The sequence below is a fragment of the Lissotriton helveticus genome, chromosome 9 (genome assembly GCF_964261635.1).
Source record: "Lissotriton helveticus chromosome 9, aLisHel1.1, whole genome shotgun sequence".
Lineage (NCBI taxonomy): Eukaryota > Metazoa > Chordata > Amphibia > Caudata > Salamandridae > Lissotriton > Lissotriton helveticus.
The window spans coordinates 1,156,148,856-1,156,172,568 of NC_136070.1; the positions used below are offsets into that span (position 1 = coordinate 1,156,148,856).

The 23,713-nt window shown below is 42.8% G+C and overlaps 1 protein-coding gene across 7 annotated transcripts in view; it reads right to left on the reverse strand.

Moving 5' to 3' along the window:
• The window catches only part of TMEM40 (transmembrane protein 40), a 185,187-nt gene extending 161,686 nt beyond the window's left edge, over positions 1 to 23,501 (reverse strand). For 2 of the 7 annotated variants that reach the window (XM_078661602.1, XM_078661604.1), the window contains exon 1: positions 23,213 to 23,336. The gene's annotated coding sequence lies outside the window, so the exon portion shown is untranslated. Of the gene's footprint in view, positions 1 to 23,212 lie in introns of all 7 variants that reach the window. The other 5 variants (XM_078661605.1, XM_078661603.1, XM_078661600.1 and 2 more) reach the window with 5 other exon arrangements.
• Positions 23,502 to 23,713: the final 212 nt, after the last annotated feature.

Consider the following 23,713-nt stretch of genomic DNA (forward strand, 5'->3'; position numbering starts at 1 on the left):
CCTGAACGCGAAAGTTAAAAGATTTAGAGAATTGTCAATGTCAAAATATCCTTTACATATTCTTTATATTCTTATTCGCATTCTGGGCAGAGATATGTGTTCTTTTATTGTTGAATTGTTCAGGCAGGAATTTCTGGGTCTGTCAAACTGGGATTGGGGCTCACAAATCCAGTGGGCATACAGGTTACCTTTTTGTGAAAATCCATCATACAGGGTATTCTACAGCACCTAACTCAGTTGAGGATATTACATTTTAGTCCAAGATTAATGTCATTTAACCATTGAATATAGGTGGAGACTTAGGAAATGGATTATGCCATTGAAGGAACTTCAATGCGCCCGTCAGCCAACAGCCGTCACAAGCACTACCTCCATAGTGCTGCGCACGTCCGTTGGCCGACGCGGCCCCGTGCACTCATCAGAATGCCCGCACCGCGGCGGAATTGCCGCCGCGGTTAAGGTGGTAAAAGAGTGGGGCCCTTTTTGCTTTTGTTTATCTATTTATTATGGTAATTAATAAAAAATGTGAAATAAATGTTAACAATTTGTTTATGGAAGCGCAATTGGTGTAGGACAGCGTACAAATGAATCCCACAGGACAGTTGCGCTTGATTTATTTCTACAAAATGACACATCCACTTTTTTTCTTTGTTCACTGGTCAACTTTTATTTCTAAGTGGGTGGGGGGGAGCAACAGAGATGGAAACAACAGTTAGAGTGTAAGCATAGAAGCAAGCCAGTCAAAAGAGATGGTAAAGAGACAATGCTCCATGGGACGGACAAACACAAAATTGAAAACCTGAGACATGAATAACACACAGGCAAATGATTGGCAGAACATCCAACCAATGGAAAGCAATGGATGGGCTCCAAGCCCCTGTATGTTCTTTGTAAGCCCGCAATATATCTAGCAACTGACAGAGCATGTGCTCTCTAGTAGCCTTGACTTAAAAACAGAAATAACTATAATCGATCTACATATCTTATCTATATGTTGTAATATGCATGATTTAAATAATCTCCACTTGTGCAGGTTAGTGCGAGAAAGACTGTAATAAACAAAGCAGAGATAGTAGACCTGTTAGAAACACATAAGGCCTTATTTCGATGTTGGACAGAAAGGCTCCGAATGGCATTCGGTTTGTCCGAACCCGTGTCATAACCCATGTTTTCGACCGACTCGAAAACATACCTGACCAACCAATTATGATCCAAGGTGATCAGTAGGTCATTCCGAATCGGTTCGACCTGAAATCGGAGAGTCCGAGTTAGTAGGAGCCTAATCGTACAGCGCAACGGGTCACGTTTCCGACCGACCGATTATGATGTTGGATTCAGACAGCCATTCCAAATCGGTCTGTCTGACGTAAAACAGCTGTCACAAACTGACTTTGGGCGCAACCACCCCGTTTTTCAATGGGAGCCTGTGTTGTTGGTTGGAACACGTCTCCCACTGAAGTCAATGGAATTATCGTAATCGCTCGGTCAGACTCCCCGAACCCAAGTCGGTCGGAAATGATTCCAACAAGGAGTAGGTCAGAAGGCTTTCTGACCAACATCATAATGAGGCCCATAGTGTATATAAAGATAGGAATGTATTGAAACAAATGAATTTCAATTTACTAGCCTGTACTTCCCAACTGATGTCAAGCAAAGGATATGCAATCCTTGGTGCTAAAAAAAAGAAGCCATATGCCTACTAGTTAGCTGTACAGATAGCCAAGGGTGCTGGGTTACAATGCGAAAGTATGTTGAAGCACTGATTTATACTTTCAGTGCAGTTTATGGGCTAAATACAAATGATCTGCATACATATATAAAATATTCATATATATATACATATATATATATATATATATATATATATATATATATATATATATATATATATATATATATATATATTATAGAACAAGGAAGGACGGCACAACTGGATACTAGTTAGAAGCTTTATTTCACCAACACTCCACCGACGCGTTTCAGCCTCACGGCTTTTCTCACGGTCAGCAAGTCCCTTTTTGCTTTTGTTTATATACTGGCCCATTTTAACCATAAGGTGGTATTATGGGATACGTAGTTTTACAAGCATTTTCATTAAACAAAACATTTAAAACCAACAAAAGGACTGGTGTGCTCAGATTATACAAGTGTAGTACTTAGGCATCCAAGGTTAATTTCACATTGGGCTTTTGACGGAATTCAAGATATCTGTACTAAAGATTTGGGTATAGTACCCCATTGCAATTAGTTAAAGTTCATGCTGAGTTCAAAAATCACTCGAGGTGTATGTGGAGATCCTCTCCAAAGTTCATGCCTTTAGGATGTTTGGTTCGGAATTGAATTATGAACCGTGATTCCATTTGTCGTAGGAGCCGGACAGTATCCCCTCCTCGCTCTTGTTTGGTCAACATTTTCAGTCCATAGAAACTCATGGCTCGCCAATCCCCATTTTGACAAGTTTTCAGATGTTTGGCTGTTGCATAGAGCATGTTTGAATTTTTTACAGCTCGAATGTGCTCCAGTATTCTCTTTTTTAACATGCAGATAGTAGACCCTATGTATTTCATTCCGCATTTGCATTCTATCACATATACTACGTTTTTTGATGTACATGTGATATATTGTTTGATCGTCATGTATTTTCCATTGGGTTCCATAACACTCTTCATTTTGATGCCTATTTTACATGCTTTACATGTAGTACATGGTTTAAAACCCACATTTTGTTCTGTCCACCATTTCGGTTGTTGGTTGGCTTGAAAGTGACTTTTAACTAAAAGGTCTTGAAGAGAGGTGTTTTTTTTGTATGTGATGGAAGGTTGTTTGCCTACCAATTGCCCAATGTCCGGATCACTAGTTATCAAATGCCAATATTTTTTCATTTTTTTCGCGATCAGTCCACTTTCCTTGTTGTAGGTTGTTATGAATCTTGGAGGATCCTTGTCTTGTTGGGGTTTCTTTTTTTCAATCAAAATTTCTGCTCTGTTGATTTTATCAACTTTCTTTTTGCACTCTTTCAATACATAATCCTTATACCCTCTGGATTGGAATCTTGTTTTGCTTTCAAGTATCTTTTGCTCTGCGTCTTCCGGTTTGGAACAATTGCGCTTTAGTCGTATATATTCTCCATACGCAATGCTTTTTAGTAGTGACTTTGGATGAAAGCTGGTGCCATGGAGAACACTGTTAGTAGCAGTCTTTTTACGGAACAGCGTAGTTTCTAATTTCCCTTCTGAAATGTACACCTTTGTATCCAAATAGTCTACTTCCTTCTTATATACATAGGGTCTACTATCTGCATGTTAAAAAAGAGAATACTGGAGCACATTCGAGCTGTAAAAAATTCAAACATGCTCTATGCAACAGCCAAACATCTGAAAACTTGTCAAAATGGGGATTGGCGAGCCATGAGTTTCTATGGACTGAAAATGTTGACCAAACAAGAGCGAGGAGGGGATACTGTCCGGCTCCTACGACAAATGGAATCACGGTTCATAATTCAATTCCGAACCAAACATCCTAAAGGCATGAACTTTGGAGAGGATCTCCACATACACCTCGAGTGATTTTTGAACTCAGCATGAACTTTAACTAATTGCAATGGGGTACTATACCCAAATCTTTAGTACAGATATCTTGAATTCCGTCAAAAGCCCAATGTGAAATTAACCTTGGATGCCTAAGTACTACACTTGTATAATCTGAGCACACCAGTCCTTTTGTTGGTTTTAAATGTTTTGTTTAATGAAAATGCTTGTAAAACTATGTATCCCATAATACCACCTTATGGTTAAAATGGGCCAGTATATAAACAAAAGCAAAAAGGGACTTGCTGACCGTGAGAAAAGCCGTGAGGCTGAAACGCGTCGGTGGAGTGTTGGTGAAATAAAGCTTCTAACTAGTATCCAGTTGTGCCGTCCTTCCTTGTTCTATAATTTAAAATTGGGCTTTGATCCAGCCTTTGGACTGAGCACACGCTGCGGAGTGCTCTCGAGCTCGAAGGATCAGCTTGTGTGTGTATATATATATATATATATATATATATATATATATATATATATATATATATATATCCATCAATCGCAGGTAAGCCCCCAAGGATTCAACCGCCAGAAGGTCACATCGTTCCAACTTCTTTATTTGAAGACTTGCAAGCAGGATGTATATATATATATATATATATATATATATATATATATATATATATATATATATATATATATATATATTACCTACTGGCGGTCGCCAGTAGGTATATATAGTTAGGATTTTTTCTCTATGGGATTTTTGAAAATTCTATGTCTAATAACTTTGGCGTTTGTGGGCGGAATTGGCTGAAAGTTTCAGGAAAATGGAACATTTTGTTTCTGAGCAGCCCCTGGAAATTTGGGGGGGGTTCGTCAAGGGGGGGCCGAGAAAAAAGGGGGGTCCCAAAACGTGTTTTTAACATTGAGTTTTCCATAGGGCGGTTGGCCTCACTTTTAGCCCGAACGGCTGAATGGATTTGCACGAAACTTGGCAAAATTGTAGGGACTGGTAGCCCGATGTGCCTTTGCTAGGTCTCAATATATGTGCTCCAGTGGATTTTGAGAAATTAACGTTCAAAAAAAGATATATATCTGTAACAGCGGACCGGGCAGCGCTCCAGTTCGCGTACTTTTGACGTTACGGAGCTTTGTGAAGCGAAGCTGATTGGTTCTCCGGCGTCTGTAAACATTCCAAACAGTCCGTAGCGGCCGCCATCTTGTCTCTCGGTAGGATCGAGAGACAAGAGGAGGCCAAAGCGAAGGGGCAAATGACCATAAGGGGGCATAGTAGATCCTCGCTGACCCCCTAGGTTTGATGTGGAGGTTTTAAAAGGGCCCCGCGGGGCAAAAAAAAATAATAATAATAAGAATCGAACGGCTGAATGGATTTGCACGAAACTTGGCAAAATATTAGGGACTGGTAGCCCGATGTGCCTTTGCTAGGTCTCAATATATGTGCTCCAGTGGATTTTGAGAAATTAACGTTCCAAAAAAGATATATATCTGTAACAGCGCTCCGCGTACTTTTCGCGTTACGGAGCTTTGCGAAGCTGATTGGTTCTCCGGCGTCTGTAAACATTCCAAACAGTCCGTAGCGGCCGCCATCTTGTCTCTCGGTAGGATCGAGAGACAAGAGGAGGCCAAAGCGAAGGGGCAAATGACCATAAGGGGGCATAGTAGATCCTCCCTGACCTCTTAGGTTTGATGTACCATTTTGCCAAGTTTGGTGTAATTCCGTTCAGCCATTCAAGCTGTAGACGTATCTAAATGTCCTATGGAAAATTGCATGGGGAAAACACATTTGAAAGTGTTGAAATTTAGAACCAATTAAAATGTTACTTTGGTTTTGTATTTGTGTGTGATGAAAGTTAATTGGTTATGTATATATCTAAAATGAGAGGAAACCACAGCCATTTTGTGATACTACTGTCTGAGGTACATTTGTGAGGAATTTTTGGTGGTCAATTTCTGGTGTTTGATTTACACAGTACTAACACTTCTCCTACTTTTAAAAAGGTGAGTTGTTAATTTGTAAGGGGAACTATGTTGTACACTTGAAGATAATTTGAAAAAAGTTTTCTGTTATTTATTTACAGTCCTTCTGTTATACTAAATACTTGATAAAGTTAGTTTTATATTATGTATTACTAAAAACGATAAATGAAAGTGATTATTTTTTTCTGCAATTTACAGCAAGCAATTTCAAAATAAAATGGCTCACAATGAAGAGACCGTGGCAATTTCTTTTGAATTATCCACTACATTTATTGAAATTGGCAGCACCAATAATGAAATATTCTCACAAGGAGGAGATGACTTGAATGATTTTTTGATCAATCTCTTGATGGCGAATTTATCGAATGTTTGGAGACCATAGAGTTACAAGAATCATCATTGCAGACTTTTCATGAGGAGATTCCAGATGAGATGATTGAAGAGGAAATTCCTGATGAGGACATGTTACTAGTTCTTTCAAATTTTGAAAATTCAGAAGAATAAATTTATATTTAGAAATCAAAAATTGTTTGAGACATTATTCATTTTTATTTTTAATTTATGAGGTTGTAGCGAAGTGATTGTAGTATAAAATGAGACTTATAGTATAGAGTGCAACATTTTTATGTTACATGGTAAGTTTACTCATATTTACTTCCCTTCTCCCACTATATTATCTCCAATGTGTATTTGACATCTCTTCTTCATCTCCGGCCTCCTTTCTCTCACTGTCTGTCTCTGATGCATCTTATCGCTGCCATTTTGTGTAATTACAGAAGAGAGTAAAATAAAATAGTTCGGAACGTGAAAAGGGGGCAAAGTAGAGTACCCCTCACCCCCTAGGCCTTCTCAGGCGGTCCCAAAAGGATCAGTTTCTGCTTTCCTGAGAGATTATGGTATGAGTTCCATATACCACAATAACTTGCATTACAACATGCAAGATATCTATCTCCTATTAACAACTTTTGGAGATATTCGCGCTAAGCGCGAATATCTCCAAAAACTAACACCTGCCCTGAGCAGTTCTTAGCCATGTTATCCAATGGGAGGTGGATAACATGGCTAAGAGCATTAGCTCAGTAATGCATGAATATCGCTGACTTTTTAGCGATATTCATGCATTGCGGCCGTTTTTTATCGCATTTGCGATAAACCTTGATAATAGCAAGGTTTATCTTCGATAATTTCTGACGATGCTTAGCGGTAAAAAATTCGTTGCTTAGCATCGTTAGCGATAAATATCGCTTAACTTTGGTAATATGCACCAACGTCTGTTAACGTTCGATTCGAAGGAAATGAGGAAGTGTTGAAAAACATTGTCTGCGCCATCTTGCCTTTTTTGAAATGCCACACTTTTGTCGTGCACGGCAGCCATTTTAGATGCCTTGACCAGACCCACTCTCTGCACGCTGTCGATTCGTAGCATGGCTCCCCACCCTCGCAAGCATCTTCCCCAGGCACTGGTCACCCCCGCTCTCTGTCTTATGCATGGGCAATAAACCTCCCCCCATCTGCGCTGCTCTTCCCTGAGAATCACACTCTGTGCCCGCCCGACACCTCCCTTTCGCCCTATTCACTACCGCACCCTCTGACACTCCTCTTCCTCTGTGTCCGATTGTCCAGGCTATCAGCTAGCCCTGCAGATGTAGTTTATGGCCCCAGCTGTAAAGAATCACCCCTCTTCAAAGGAGTTATAGTAGATCAAGGCCCACACCCGATGAGATCCGTCACACCACACGTGTTCCTACTATCTGAAAACCATCCTGTATTGTGATTGGGGAGGGGACCGAGCCTGAAGCGGAAGATTCCAGGGATGACTCTTTGTACATCAAAGTTTTTACAATTATGTGTCACATTAAAAATATATAGCACTCCAACAAAGTAGTAGGAATATAAAACTTTAATAACTTATAAATATATACAACAAAACAAAAACAGTAAAAACATTTAAACAACGAAGAGACCGTGGCAATTTCTTTTGAATTATCCACTACATTTATTGAAATTGACAGCACCAATAATGAAATATTCTCACAAGGAGGAGATGACTTGAATGATTTTTTTGATCAATCTCTTGATGGCGAATTTATCGAATGTTTGGAGACCATAGAGTTACAAGAATCATCATTGCAGACTTTTCATGAGGAAATTCCTGATGAGATGATTGAAGAGGAAATTCCTGATGAGGACATGTTACTAGTTCTTTCAAATTATGAAAATTCAGAAGATGTTGCCTGGGTGCCGCACTGATTTGGGTATCCGGCGTGGGGCGTCCCGGGGGGTGGGTTGTCAGTAGCGGTCTGTTGTGCGAATAGTTCCAAGGCAGCAGAACGCGCTGAAATCTGGATGTCACGAAGGTGATGTCTAGTAAGTTGCCGCCCAGCAAATAACGGCGTGGGGCGCCGCGGGGGGGGGGGGCAGTCCAAAGTTCCGTTAAAAGGGCAAAGGAAAGGATCGGTGGTTTGAACCATCAGTCAAAAAGGGGAGGGGGTGCAACAATTTTTCCTACCGGGTCACACTGTGCTTTCACCGGAACTGAGGTCTGCAGGATTCTAGTCATTCAAACTGAGGCTGGCGCCAGCATGGGAGCGCCGACGTCCCGCGGCTACAGTTTCGTCACTCCACGGGCGATCATGGCAGTCATTCCCCATCGGGGGTGTCTGCGGGGGTCGGGGACTCCCGCGGCTCCTCTAGAATCTTCAAGGTCGTGGAGGACTACGGTGGTGGAGTCAACCAGTGACCGGGCCATTTCTTTATGCTGGGCCCGCTCTTGCCAGGTCGACCGCCATTTTGAGAGTTCGGTAGCTACTGGCGATCGCGGGGTCAAATGAGCGGACGGGCTCCACCCTGCCGGGCGAGACGTTGCAGCATCGCCACAGTGGAAGAACCCTTTTCTGGGCGCCTGGAGCGCTGAGGGTGCACCTGGGAAGCCTCCACCTGGGGAGGCGGGAGAGGCCTGTTCGCACCGTCTCTCCCACCCAGTGCACCCCACGGCGTCTCGCTTGACATTTGTTATGGCCGGACCAGGCGATGAGGACGAGGGGGGGAGGTTCAGAGGCATGTGCAAGACATCCCCCCCCAGTGTTGTCGCAGCCATTATAAAAGAAAGAAGAAATGTCCCGTCCGTCTTCGGGCCGGGCTTCCGGCGGTTGGCGGCCGGGCGCCCTTTGCTCTGGCCCCATGAACGGGTTCCTTGGCTCATCGGCTGCAGCCGGATCCCGTCGGCCCCAGCCCCCGGCCGTTGGTGGCCGGACCGGGAGAGAATGTGGGGGGAAAACCTGCAACTCTCAAGGGCCACCGCGGCCGGACTGGGAGAGAGAGGGGAGGGTCGAGGACACGGACATTCCCCCCCCCCTGAAACTCTCCAGTGTTGTCAATCCCCCTGGCCGGGTCCCGCTGGCCTCGGCCTCTCCTCCGGCTACACCCTACGTGATGATCTCCTGGCCGACGGTTGGCAGCAGGACCCGCCTTATATGTGTTGCTTCCGGCTGGGCGTAGCCGAAAACCTGTTGCACTTTGGAAGTTTCTAGAATGGGGCGGATGTCTGCTGACTTGTATCTTTCCCAGTTTGCCGTTATTTGGCCGTGGCAGGCGGTGGGACAGACACGTTTTGGGGCAGTGAGGGGCGATGTTTTCAGGTTTCTTATTACGGGCTTACTTCTAACGTTTCTTGTTTCTAGGACAATAATAGGTTTTATCATTACGTATTGTTATCGTTTCTTTGTTTGTTATTTAATAAAAAGTTCATCAGTGGCCTACTGATTTTCGTTTTCCTATTCTTTTCTTTCCAGGTTGTTTCATGCTAAAGTTTCTGTTAACAGGATACAGTGATCACTTCGTTATTATTGCATATGTCCTTTTCACTAGGGGTGCTCTCTGGTCGGTCCAGATGACCTATCTCTAGTAAATGGTCCGGGTAATACAGGTGCATCAATCAGTGGGGAGTAGATAGGCATGACAGATTACAACGGGGGAGAAAGGTCCGCATTACGTACCCTTTCACTACTTGCAAAGATTTTCCTACGTTTATTTGCAAACAGGGAATACCTCCAAAAAGAACCAATTCCCAAACAGTCAATGTTCGGGCAAACAATCAATCAATGAGGAACGAAATAGGCACGACGTGTTAAAGGTTTGCGTTACCTACCCTTCACTATCTGCAAAGGGAGAGAGAATATTCCTATTCTTCCTCGTTTGCAGGCAGAGAAGATCCTTAAGAGAACCAACTTCGAACAATTCAATGCTCGATTCAAACAATCAACAAGGGGTACTGTGAACACAAATGAACGCCGCTTATGTACATACACATTGCTATTTTCAACAGGTTGTTCCTAATGTTTCTATTTTAGCGAGGTCAAAAAGAGATCCCATTAGTGGCCTACTGATTTTGCTCGATTCCTTTTTTTTTTTTACACGATTTTTCGCTATCTGCAAAGACTAAACAGAGTATTGCGACTCTGTGCTTGTTTGTAAATAGAGAATGAACCAAAGAGAACAATCAATCAAATGGAGAGAGAAGCAGGCACGACGGATTACAACGGGGGCAAAGGCCTGCGTTAACTACCCTTCACTATCTGCAAAGAGAGAGTACTCCTAATAGAAATGAGGGGGGGGGGGCAGCATTCAAAGCAGATCAGTGTGCATAAACACAAAAATGTTTTTACTTACCACGTACTTGACATTCGACAGCTTATGATATTTGCTATTAAAAAACCATTGAAATTCACTGAAAAAACCATAGGTTATAGACCATATATAGTTAGGAATTAGCATTTACAAAACCTTGAAAATTCACTGAAAAAACCATAGGTTATAGACCATATATAGTTAGGAATTAGCATTTAAAAAACCTTATTTTACTCACGCAAAACCATTGAAATTCCATATATAGTTAGTTGCACTAACTATATATCGCGCACCCGCAATCCACTGCTGATGATGTCACATATTACATCATTCATGACATGGTCAGTGACATCACTGATGACATCACTGATGACATCTCAAATGACATCACTGATAACATCTCATTTGACATCAATGACCACATCACTGATGATATCATTCATGTGACAATACAATGCATCTCCTCACATTTTAATATAACCTCTGTTTCACCCAGTGTTAAATACAGAGTATAATTTTTGAAACCATTGACACACCAATACTAGTTACTACATACGCACTCACTGATTCCTACGTCTACACACACCTTCACTCATTCACCCATACAATCATTCATACATACAATCACTCATCTTTACAACACTATCATATGCACTCATACACCTATACAGACACTCACAGTCTGCCACTCATCCATGGAGTTACTCACACACCTAGTCAGTCCTGTAAAGAATCAATGACACTTCCATTTTCTTGTCTATACAGTTAAACATAGAGCACCTTACATTTTCAAACATATACTAACACATACTTACCTTCTTATACAATCATTGATACAAGTACACATTGATCTGCACAGAGTCACACACCTCCCAGCCAGCCACACACACACTCAGTCTCCCATACAAATACTTGGACAATCAATCAGTAACCCATATAGTTAATCATATAGCTACTGATCAACACATGCAGCAGTTTACAGAACAACAGACATAATGATGCACAAATTAAGACAGTTTAGTCACTAACCCATGCACTCAGTGAGACACATTTAATCACTCACTCATACATTCAGTCATGCACCTACTAAATTCTTTGTCCAGACACTTATACTTCCACTCATTGTTCAATATGTAAGACACATTTTAACTTTACAGAAACATACAGTCACTGGATGTTGTCATCAGTGATGTCATCAGTGATGTCATTTGAGATGTCATCAGTGATGTCATCAGTGATGTCACTGACCATGTCATGAATGATGTAATATGTGACATCATCAGCAGTGGATTGCGGGTGCGCGATATATAGTTAGTGCAACTAACTATATATGGAATTTCAATGGTTTTGTGTGAGTAAAATAAGGTTTTTTAAATGCTAATTCCTAACGATATATGGTCTATAACCTATGGTTTTTTCAGTGAATTTTCAAGGTTTTGTAAATGCTAATTCCTAACTATATATGGTCTATAACCTATGGTTTTTTCAGTGAATATATATATATATCACCTACTGGCAGTCACCAGTAGATAGTTATAGTTAGAACCTAGTTTCCTTAGGAAATCCGCTACATTCTATTGGGAATAACTTTGGCGCCGGTTGATGAATCTTCGCGAATTTCTCAAAGAAGATGGCCCGCGCCGCTCCTTCCCTGAAAGTTTTGGGGGGATTCGTCAAGTGGGGGCTGAGAAAAAAGGGGTTCCCAAAACGTGTTTTCCCCATGTTATTTTCCATAGGACGATTAGACACGGCTACAGCCCGAACGGCTGAACGGAATTACAAGAAATTTGGCAATATGGTAGAGTCTGATTCGCAGATCACGCTTTTGCTCAAATGGGGTAAATCCCTCCAGTAGTTCCTGAGAAAATCAAAAGTAAAAAAATATATATATCTAGGCGCGCGTACCGTACTCTTGCCATACTCTTACCATTCGTGTGCGTACGCGTTCGGTACGCATACGGTTGGAGTACCTTCCTATGCACGAGCTGCATGCTGATTGGCTGTCAACTGTCTGTCAAAACTTCAAACCAGGAAGTGTTGGCAGCCATCTTGTGCTCGGTCGACCAAGGCACAAGAAAGCAGAAAAAGAAACGTGTAGAACGCAAAAAGGGGGCAGGGTAGAAACACCCTGACCCCTTAGGCCTACTCAGGTGGTCCCACACGGACCCCCAAGGCCCCAATTTTATTTTTTTTAAAACCCGGTCTGCTTTTTTTCAAATTACCCCCCGGGGGGACCAAATCCCGGGGGCATAGTGAAAAAGAAGGGTGGGGGGGCCAACCCCCGACCCACACACTGCCCCGGGGACCGCCACCCCCCGGGGCAAAGCAACGCAGCCCCCTGGTGCATACTGGAGGTTCCAAGGGGAATTGGTTCCCCCTCTGGAAACGCACCAGGGGGCTGCGTTGCAGAGAGGTGTAAAAAGGGGCGTGGCCTCATTACACCTCTCTGCAATGCAGTCCCCTGGCGCATACTGGAGGTTCCTGGTGGGCTAGTTGGCCCCCATGGACCCCCAGTATGCAAGGGGAATTATTTCCCCCTCTGCAAACGCGCTCGTGGGCTGCGTTGCAGAGAGGTGTAAAAAGGGGCGTGGCCTCATTACACCTCTCTGCAATGCAGTCCCCTGGCGCATACTGGAGATTCCTGGTGGGCTAGTTGGCCCCCAGGGACCCCCAGTATGTAAGGGGACTTAATCCCCCAACTTAGAACACTCTACAGGGCGCGTTAGCACAGTGGTGAAGGTAGGGGGCGGGCCTTGAGGTGATGTGAGTGCAAACATACCCTGAGGCGCGTTTTAAGTTGGGGAATTAATTCCTATTCAATCCAGAGGTCCCCTAGGGGGCGACTAGTCCAACAGGTATCTCCAGTAAGCGCCACGGAGCTGTATTGCAGAGTGTTGTAAAAAGTGGGTGTGTCCTTTAAACACCTCTCTGCAACACAGCTGCCTGGTGCATACTGGAGGTACCTGGTGGGCTAGTTGGCTCACAGGGGACCTCAGGATTGAAGAGGAGTTAATTCCCCAATCTAGCTCAGTACTATTCCTGAAAAGTAAATGTAACTGTACTTACCAGTAACTTGAATTTCCTTCCATAGAATATCATTGCCTGCTATATAAAATATATATAAATTAAAAAACATATTAAATTAAAAAAATATATATTACAATTTAAATATTTTTTTTAACTTTTTTTCAATTTATATTAAAAATATGTAATGTAATTCAAAAAATAAAATATTTAAAAATAAATAGTTTAAAATAATGTAGTAAATCGGTATAAAAAAATATAACAATTCATTTAATAATTATCATTTACAAAACCTTTGAAATTCACTGAAAAAACCATAGGTTTCACACACGTTATAGTTAGGAATTAGCATTTAAAAAACCTTGCAAATTCACTGAAAAAACCATAGGTTTCACACACGTTATAGTTAGGAATTAGCATTTAAAAAACCTTGCAAATTCATTGAAAAAACCATAGGTTTCACACATGTTATAGTTAGCTGGACATTTCACTCATACAAAACCTTTAAAATTCCCCCGTTATAGTTAGTTCAGCTAACTATAACTCGCGCGCCCGCAATGCACTGCTGATGACGTCACATATTACATCACTCATGACATAGTCAGTGACATCACTCATGACATCACTGATGACATCTCAAATGACATCACTGATGACATCACTCATGACATCATCCAGTGAATGTGTGTCTTTCTGAAAAAAAAATATTTTTTATATATGTATATCTAAAGGTCGATGGAAGAATAAATGGGTAAATACATTATGATTTGAACTCAATATACTGTTTCAAGATGGCGCTCACGATCTTGGACCTTGGTCCCATTTCTATGTTGTTTATTTGCCATTATTTACATCCGCCTCGCCACCGCCAGTGTGAAACTGACGAAGGCAAGAGCCGAAACGCGTTTTTCTGTGTGTGTGCAATAAACCTACTTGGTTTAAATTACTGAGAGTGCTGGTTTTCTGGCTTTGTGTCAGGGGAGCTGTAATATATATATATATATATATATATAAACATATATATGGAAAAATATACTCTGCCATAAAACTTGCTACATGGTCTGAAGAAACAGTACTGATTGGTGATTTTAATTGTGTTATGAGCTATAAACTAGACTCTTCTAATATATTTGCTACATCAAGAATGAATAGAGTTTGTAGTGGTGTTTTAAGATTCATACAAGTGTACGAACTTTGAGTTGTCTAGAGATCAATGAAAGGGGAAGACAATTGATTTATTTAGTTGTCACCCTTTATTGGGCTTTAGTCTTGCATTGACATGACCTTTATGTCAACCAGTATGATTGATAAAACCAGTATTGAGATATTTATTTCCCGTGATTGTATCAGATGGCAATCCTCTATTACTGCAGATAAACAAGGGGGTAGATGGTTACAAAGATATGCTCTTAAGATGGACCTTTGACCAAACTCTTTAGAAAGTTTCCTTTATTGCTAATATATTTCCCACCCCATCTTCATAGTGCATCCATTATGTTGTCTGGGATATGGTAAAGACATACGTTCAAGGGAGGACTACGCAATATATTAGTACCCAGAGTAGGGTTGAATGGAAAATAATAAAGTGGATTTCGCTTGGCTATGCACAACAGAAATATCACATGCAAAAACTATTAGGAATTTTTATCATAATAAATAAGATATTTCAAGACAGATGATTGCGTGCATGCAGAAAACTGATCGCAGTTTAGGAATAAAGCTACTGCTCCATCTCCAGCAAGTAAAAGACAGGCAATAGAATATGGAGACTGGATCAGACACATGACAGAAATCCAGGACGAAACTTATTGGGTCATCAGAAACTCTCATGCCATTTTAGAGCAAATCAAAACTTTTATCAGAGCCTACATACAGCACTTAACCACCTGGATATATGATCAGGAGATGTTAGATAAAGTAATTGATCTACATAAAATTAAAGATGCAATTCAGGCCCTACCTAGTGGAAAAGCCCCTGGCACATGTGCAAATCTGTTAGAATTTTTATAAAATTTCCCTGGGGCTCTAGCACCTGTAATAGTGATGGTGACTGGGAAAATTAACAAAGGGATTGGAATGGCATCTTTATTGAGCACAATATATATTGTGATATTTCTAAAAGAGAATAAACCATCTAGTGACGGTCAATCTTATCAAGCAATATCATTGGTTAATGTTGATGTTATGATCTATGCAAAGATGTTAGAAAAACAATTAGCATTTGAAATTAGTCTACTGGTTTGCACAGAAGAATATGGCTTCATTCCTGTACGTGACACTACTACACCTCAATAGCCAAATTTGCCATAAACACGTAGGTGTGATCCTGCTCGACCCTTAAAAAGTTTTATTGGTTATATAAAATGTAAGTTACATATGGTTATACTTTATAGAAGTATTTAATTCAAGATTATGTCATTAATGCATGGTCACAATCAGACCTTTCAACAGTTGGGCCGCTCTACTAGAAGAAACTTCTCTGATATTTCCCAGACATAAAAGTGAAATACTGTTTGCCGCAAGCTAATTTTTTAAATATCTACAGTCCTGGGACTAATAATCGAAAAATGAAGCAGATATGATGTTGGATAAAATTGATTTAATATTACTTTTGAAAACCAGTGAAGAATCTATAAAGATTTGGGAGTTTTATAATATTTTCAGTAACACTGCAAATATTCATATGAATCATTTATCTATTAAATATTTTGAAAAATGAGGCTATGACTTGTGTGAAGCAGAAACTGCTATAGCCTTAGACATGAGGTACAATAACTTAAAGGACGCTGGTCTATGGCAACAACACTTCAAAATATTAAATATGTTGCATTACACTGTACAAAAGCTTTTTAAAAGTGATTGTATTGAGTTTGATGTAATCTTGGATATTCCGATGAATTTCATGTGTCTGTGACTAAGAGAGTTTTAAACGAAAGTTACAGCAGCTATTACGGATTGTACACAACATGATTTAATTTTACAACTAAGGGCCTCATTACTATGCGGTTTGGACCACAACCGGCGGCTTGTCAATTGCGGTCCAAACCGCATCTTCTGTTGTGTTCTGACTGACACATTAGGATATATGCAGTCGGAGGCAGCAGTTGGAGTGAGTGACCAACGCTTTCCGATGGACTCCCACCGGTTATCTGAAACTCTACATAATCCCTTAAAGCCGGCGTTTCCGCCGTCGGAATTATGATGTCGGTGCCCGAAAGCCTTTCCATGTTGGTCTTTCCGACATGGAAAGGCTGTTGGAAAGCGACATTTGGGCCCCCTTTGCCCATCCGCACACGGTGCATGGATGTTCAAAAACTCACATTTCTCAATGGAAGCTTCTGATGAGGGCAGTTTCAGCCCGCCGCACAAGCTCCCATTGAGAAATGGAAGTATAGTGCGTTTGGATCGTAATTCGGTCAGGCAGTTCCTCCACCAAAACGGTGTTGGTCGGAGGCAACTCCGATCAACACCGTAATGAGGACTTAAATATATTATGTTTAGAACAGATTACGAAATTCCCTATAAGATTATATTCTTTGTATTTATTGCTATTGCTGTAGCTAGACTGTGCATAGCTCTAGATTGGATTAATCTTGATTCACCAAGTAACGAAAAGTGGTTAAATCTGATGTATCACACATGTGAATTTGAGGCGGCATTAAAAAGTGTCAAAGGTAGTCATGGAAACAAGTGTTTCATCCTGAAATGTGGGCCAGTTATTAATAATTATAATGATAATAATATTACCAGCCATTAGAATGAATAACGTTATTGCTCAACTAAACTATTCATTTATTAAACTTTGACAAATCCGGCACCAGACACATTCTATGATTATAGTCACAGATTTATTATGGTTCCTTGTTTTCTGCAATATGCTTACATGTGTGCTATTTTGTCATCCTCTGCAAGATAAAAAAAAAACAGCTAGCTTTATCTCCAGGTGGATCCGTCCTTACACACTCTCGCAGATTGAGACCTCATTATCTAATACCACTCCCATGTCTCTCCTCGTGCACTACTTATACACAAAGTCTAAATTAGCTCATTAATTCCTATTTGTCATCCATCTCACATCTACACGTGTCATCGCTATACTCCAAGTCCACACAGTTCCAATCCATGTTAGCCATCTTGGTACAGTAATGTAATCCATTGCACCGCCTGCCTCTTAGTAATTCCACCTGTATCATATTGCTATTGCTTATGGGATATGTCAGAACTGACTTTATCTGTAAAAATTGACAAATTTAGAATGGAAGAAACTTTTATGACTAACAATGACTACAACCACTAGTACCCAAGATCCTCTAAATGGTACAAACCTGTCAGAATTAAGATCTCTAGTACACTACACTAATGTGTGGTTCCTGAGACCCTCTGAAAGTTTACCTAATACCGATATGTTATACCCTCAAGGTGGCATTACCTTGGGATTAGTGAACTCTTCCCAGGTCAGTGACCTGAGGTACCTGAGGCTGGTGGGGAGAGGCTCTATTCCATGATACACCAGATCCTCAAATAGCAGCAGCGTCCTGTGACACCTGAGATCTTCTGTAAGGGCACTTCCTATCCATACCCAAGATCCTTTCACAAGGGCACCAGCTTGTAATATCAGTGATCTTCTGGGAATGACACAAACATGTGTAACCTGAGTCCCGCATTGAGAACCTCTGATACCTGAGATGTGTGGTAAAAAACATTAACATGTGAAACTTAAGACCCACATTCACATTAACGTGATATCTGGGATATTCTGTGAATTATATTAACACTTGAAACGCAAGACCCGCAGCTACACTAAACTGTGATTCCGGAGATACTCTCTAAGTGACACAAACTTGTGAAATCCGTGAGACGCAGAGTCGCGCGTGCCTGTGATCCCAGAGATCTCCTGTGGATGACACTAACATGTGAAACTTGAGACAAGCAGTTACGCTAGCCTCTTACACCAGAGATGTTAACTGCCGTGATGTCACTTCCTGTGATACTACCTAACTTGGAGAGTCCCCCCACTTCTTTTGTAGGACTTGTGCCCTGGTTACACTTACCTGTGATCCAAGAAGTCTCCTGTGGATGGCACTAACATGTGAAACTTGAGACCAGCAGTTACGCTAGCCTCTTACACCAGAGATGTTAACTGCCGTGATATCACTTCCTGTGATACTACCTAACTTGGAGAGTCCCCCCACTTCTTTTTAGGTCTCGCCTGTCAATGCGCATGCGCATTGAGCAGAGCGAGACTATGGGGGCTTAAACAGAGCTTACCTACACTGGCGATGCACTGGCGATTTGATGAAGTGCATGTGCACTTTTAACTCAATGCGCAAGCGCAATTAGTTAAAATGCGCGTGCACAGCATCAAATCGCCAGCTTAGTGCCGCCAGCAGCTCTTCCCGCTCCGCCCCCTGCTGCATCAAAGGCTTGGCGCTCTGCCTCAGCCCAGCCATTCTCCTCCCCTAATTACCCCCTGCTGCATCAAAGGCTTTTTCACGGCCGGCCGGCCGTGCTTTCAGTTTCACGGCTGGGCGGCCGTGTCTCCTTTTCTTTTTTTTTTTTAATCCGCTGCATATTGATAATAATGATATCTGCTTGCTTTGCTTTATAACACTTCTTATCATAGTTTTGCCGTTTCTAAGTTCTATCAATCACAGGCTTTATAACACTTCTTATCATAGTTTTGCCGTTTCTAAGTTCTATCAATCACAGGTTCTACTGTTATCATTCTCCTCCCCCCTCCCCACATTAATGCCCTCCGTCTTGTTTGTTGCAGTCTGTCTTCCTTTTGTCTCTCCCTATCCCTCTTACTTCACCTTTTTCTCTCCCCTTCCCTCTGCTTCGCCATCTCTTCTTTCCCTCTCGATTCCCCGTGTTTCCTCCTTTCCCCCGCCTCACTCTCTTCACTATATGTCTCACTCCTTTCTTTCTCCCCTTTATATATTTTTTCCGTTCTCTACTTCTCTCTGTCCCTTACCTCTGCACACCCCTTCCCTCCCTCCACTCGTCTGTTCTCTCCCTGCCCCCTTGTTTTTTTTTCCTCGCACAAATGGGAAAAATGGCACCCATCTGTGAACCTGGCAACCCTGGGAGCTGCTTTCCTTCTTAGATGGCATTACGTCAGCAGCTATTCCGGGTCCCTGCCACTCCGGGTCCCAGTTCAGGCCTTTCTTTTGCACGTCATTGTTTTCGGGCAAATTGGTCCAATTTTCAAAAGGGTAGGGGGTGCGGGGGCACACTGCAGGTCAGCATTACATACCGCAAATCATTATGGCAGATGCAGTTCCTGTTAGATGTGTTTTAACATATGTGTTTGCACAGCCAATGCTTGATGCATTCCTGGACATGTGTTTCTGAGTTATTTCGCTCCTTCAACAGAAAGTTGCAGTCGTATTGAGATCAATTACAGTTCCTTCTTCCACGTGTATCTGCTGCTGTACATTTAAATGTATATCAGTTCTCCTGCAAGAAGTGTTGTCTTCCATACTATGCTCTCCAGATGACACCATATCATCAGCGATTCCAGAGCTTTGCCCTGGGCTTGCCTTTACCTTTTAGGGTGCATTAGTACATCTGTTATAGTTTAAATGAAACAGGACGACAACTCCCAGAATGCATTCGGCTGTTAAAAGGAAAGCTGAGCACTATTCTGTGTAGCTGGTATTGTGCTCTTACTTGTACATCCGTTCCTGTGCTATGAGCTGCTCCTGGGCTTTTAAAAATGCAGCAGTCCTACTGAGAATGTATATGGAGTCCCTGCTAATAATTGTTGCATCTGTGGCATTAAACAAGTCAGACCCCTCACCCTCACCCCCTCACCCTCAACCCCTCACCCTCAACCCCTCACCCTCACACCCCCTCACCCTCACACCCCCTCACCCTCACACCCCCTCACTCACCCTCACACCACCTCACTCACCCTCACACACCCTCACACACCCACTCACCCTCATACACCCTCACATCCTCTCACCCTCACCCACCCACCCTCACACCCTCACCCACCCTCACCCTCACACCCGCACACACCCTCACCCCCTCACCCTCACCCCCTCACCCTCAACCCCTCACCCTCACACCCCCTCACCCTCACACCCCCTCACCCTCACACCCCCTCACTCCCCCTCACAGCCCCTCACTCACCCTCACACACCCTCACACACCCACTCACCCTCATACACCCTCACACCCTCTCACCCTCACCCACCCACCCTCACACCCTCTCCCACCCTCACCCTCACACCCTCACTCATCCTCACCCCCTCATCCTCACACACCCTCACTCACCCTCACTCACCCTCACACCCTCACTCAGCCTCACTCAGCCTCACCCTCACACACCCTCACACACCCTCACCCTCTCACCATCACCCCCCCTCACCCTCACACACCCTTACCCTCATCCCCTCACCCTCACACACCCTCACACCCTCACCCTCACACCCCCTAACCCTCACACCCTCACCCTCACTCCCTCACACACCCTCACTCACCCTCCCTCACACACCCTCACACACCCTCACCCTCACACCCCCTCACATCCCCTCACACCCCCTCACTCACCCTCACTCACCCTCACACACCCACTCACCCTCACCCTCACACCCCCTCACCCTCACACCCTCACACCCCTCACCCTCACACCACTCAGTGCTACAACACATATTGTGTTACAATAGGTGTCACATTTGCGAAAGATAAAACTATTGGCATTGTAAATAACAAAGCTATTAATTTCGCTATTTTCAAAACAAGCACATAAATAAAAAATGTGTCCTTTACAATACCAATAGCTCAAACTTTCCTAATGCGAGACCTATTGCATTGCTGTGCTTCTCTCCCCTGCTGCACTCTCCTGCTCTCTAGAGATGTGGCCTAACGACCAGAGCTGCCATCTAAGTCACGTAAATACAAAACATGTTGCATTCCAAATGCTATAGGTGTCACATTCGCGAAAGTTATAACTATTGGCATTGTAAATGACAAAGCTATCAATTTAGCTATTTTAAAAACCAACAAATAAATAAAATATTTGTCATTTACAAGACCAATAGCTCCAACTTTTCTAATGCGAGACCTATTGCATTTCCAATGCTTGTTTAGGACTTGTGCCCTGGTTACACTTACTTGTGATCCAAGAAGTCTCCTGGGGATGGCACTAACATGTGAAACTTGAGACCAGCAGTTACGCTAGCCTGCTTCACCAGAGATGTTAACTGCCGTGATATCACTTCCTGTGATACTACCTAACTTGGAGAGTCCCCCCACTTCTTTTTTAGGACTTGTGCCCTGGTGACACTTACCTGTGATCCAAGAAGTCTCCTGTGGAAGGCACTAACATGTGAAACTTGAGACCAGCAGTTACACTAACTTCGAATACCAGAGATGTTCATTGAACAAAACTAATGTGAAACTCGAACCCCGCAGAGTTACATTAACCTGTGATCCCAAAGATCTCTCTGGATGACATTAACATGTGAAACGTGAGACCAACAGATTTACACTAACCTGAGATACCAGATGTTTTTGGTGAATGGCACTAACATGTGAAACCTGAGATATACAGAGTTACACTTGACCCTGATGTCAGAGATGTTCGGCAAATAACAATGACGTGAAACTTGGGCCCACAGAGTTACACTAAGTTGTACTACCTTAGAATGTCTATGAATGACCCTAACAAGTGAAACCTGAGAACCACAGAGTTACACTAACCTGTGACACCTGATGTCATTGGTAAATGGCACTAACATGAGAAACCGGAGAACTGTAGTTACACTAGCGTGTGATCCCAGAGCTCTCCTATGACTAACATATACGGTTTGACCACATCTCCCCCGCCCTCAAAGGGTCCCAAATGGCTTCCCATCGAAGGCAGATCTTCCTACAAGACTACTTGCATTACGCATAAAGCCCTTCATCAACACACTCCAGTGTATCTTTCAGATAAACTCCACAAAGCGGGCTGCGCGAGAGAAATGGGGATCTCTAATACTCTCATGCTAGTCCCTCCCTTGTTAAAAAAGAAATCTACTCAAACAAGCTCTTCACTGGAAATGTACCTACTCTGGAACTCACTCCCTAAAGACCTACGCTGCAACCCCTCCTACCTCAGCTTCAAAAAAGACCTCAAGCTGCACCTTCTCAACAAATGCTGGGGTCCTTAATCATTGCCACCTTTTCACAGTCTCACAACCCGCCCCCTACGGTACTAGGTTCCTGCTACATTATACCTGACTCACTTCCCCCCCTCTTACCGCTCCTGCATTTACTTCTACCCTCCCCCCTAGTTCTCTTGTAATTACCGCCTACTCCTGCATGCTATCACCCTTCCCATCTCCCTCCTCAGTTCCCCCCCCTACTTTTTACTCCCACCCCTTCATCCCCTACCATCCGCGCTAATTTTACTATTCAATACTAGCTAGGGTCCAATGGTATTCCTTATTTATAATCCCATGTTATTACCGTTCTGTGTAGATTGCTCTATTTGTCCTGCTTTTTACCTTGTTGCACAAATGTTATATTGCAATTTTTTTTCACCACCTAACCATTGTAAAGCGCTCTGATACCCTTGGGTCTAGCCAGCGCTATATTAAACCTTATAAATAAATAAAAATAAATAACATATGAAACCAGAAGCCCACAGTGACACTAGCCTGTGGTACCTGAGATCTCCTATCAATTATAGTAATGTGAAACCTGAACCCCACAGTTACACTCACCTGTGACACCTGAGATCATCTGTGAATGACACTAAAATGTGAAGCTTGAGACCCACAGAGTTACACTAATCTGTGCTACCTTTATTTTTGGGGTGAATTGTATTTATAGGTGAAATCTGAGACAGGCAGTTGCACTAACCTGTGATACCTGTGAGCCTACAAGAATGCCATTAACCTGGGGGACCTGAAATTAAGTGTTACTAATCAGTACAACCCGGATCCGCCGGGGCTAAGAGTAACATGAACCTGTAACACCAGAGAGTATCAGAGAGTGGTACCCATCCACGTGACATCAGAGATTCTCAAAACATTGGCACTAACCTGTGGAATCCCAGATGCTCAGAGAGTGGCTCCTTCCTGGCTCTGCTGCTGGAGTGGTACAAGCCAGTGACACTCAAATAGTGTCTCTACCTGACCTCCGACGATGGAGCTCCTCGGACAGTCGATGAGCAAGAAGGGCACTCTCCGAAGAGCACTGTCAGCCTGTTAGCCTTTCCTTCCTTTTCGTCTTCCTCCTTTTCCTGGTTTCGGTTTGTCTTTTTTGCTTTTGGAGAGTTTGGGTGACGTCTACCTTCCAGCTCATCCCAAAATCAGTGGGCGGGGCCCAGTCAGATGATTAGGCAAAAGAGAGGCGGGGTAAGGGGGCAGACCTGTTCGTCTGCATAAAGAAGCCGGGCGGGGCACATCTACCTGGGCAGGTTGAGGATGAGAGACACAAAAGAAGGACGGCAAAGATTTCTTCCTGACGTCAAAGTGCGTTATCTGTCATCGATGTGAAAAACGTGAGCATTCCACGTGCTTTGCAATTGCACTGCTCGCGGT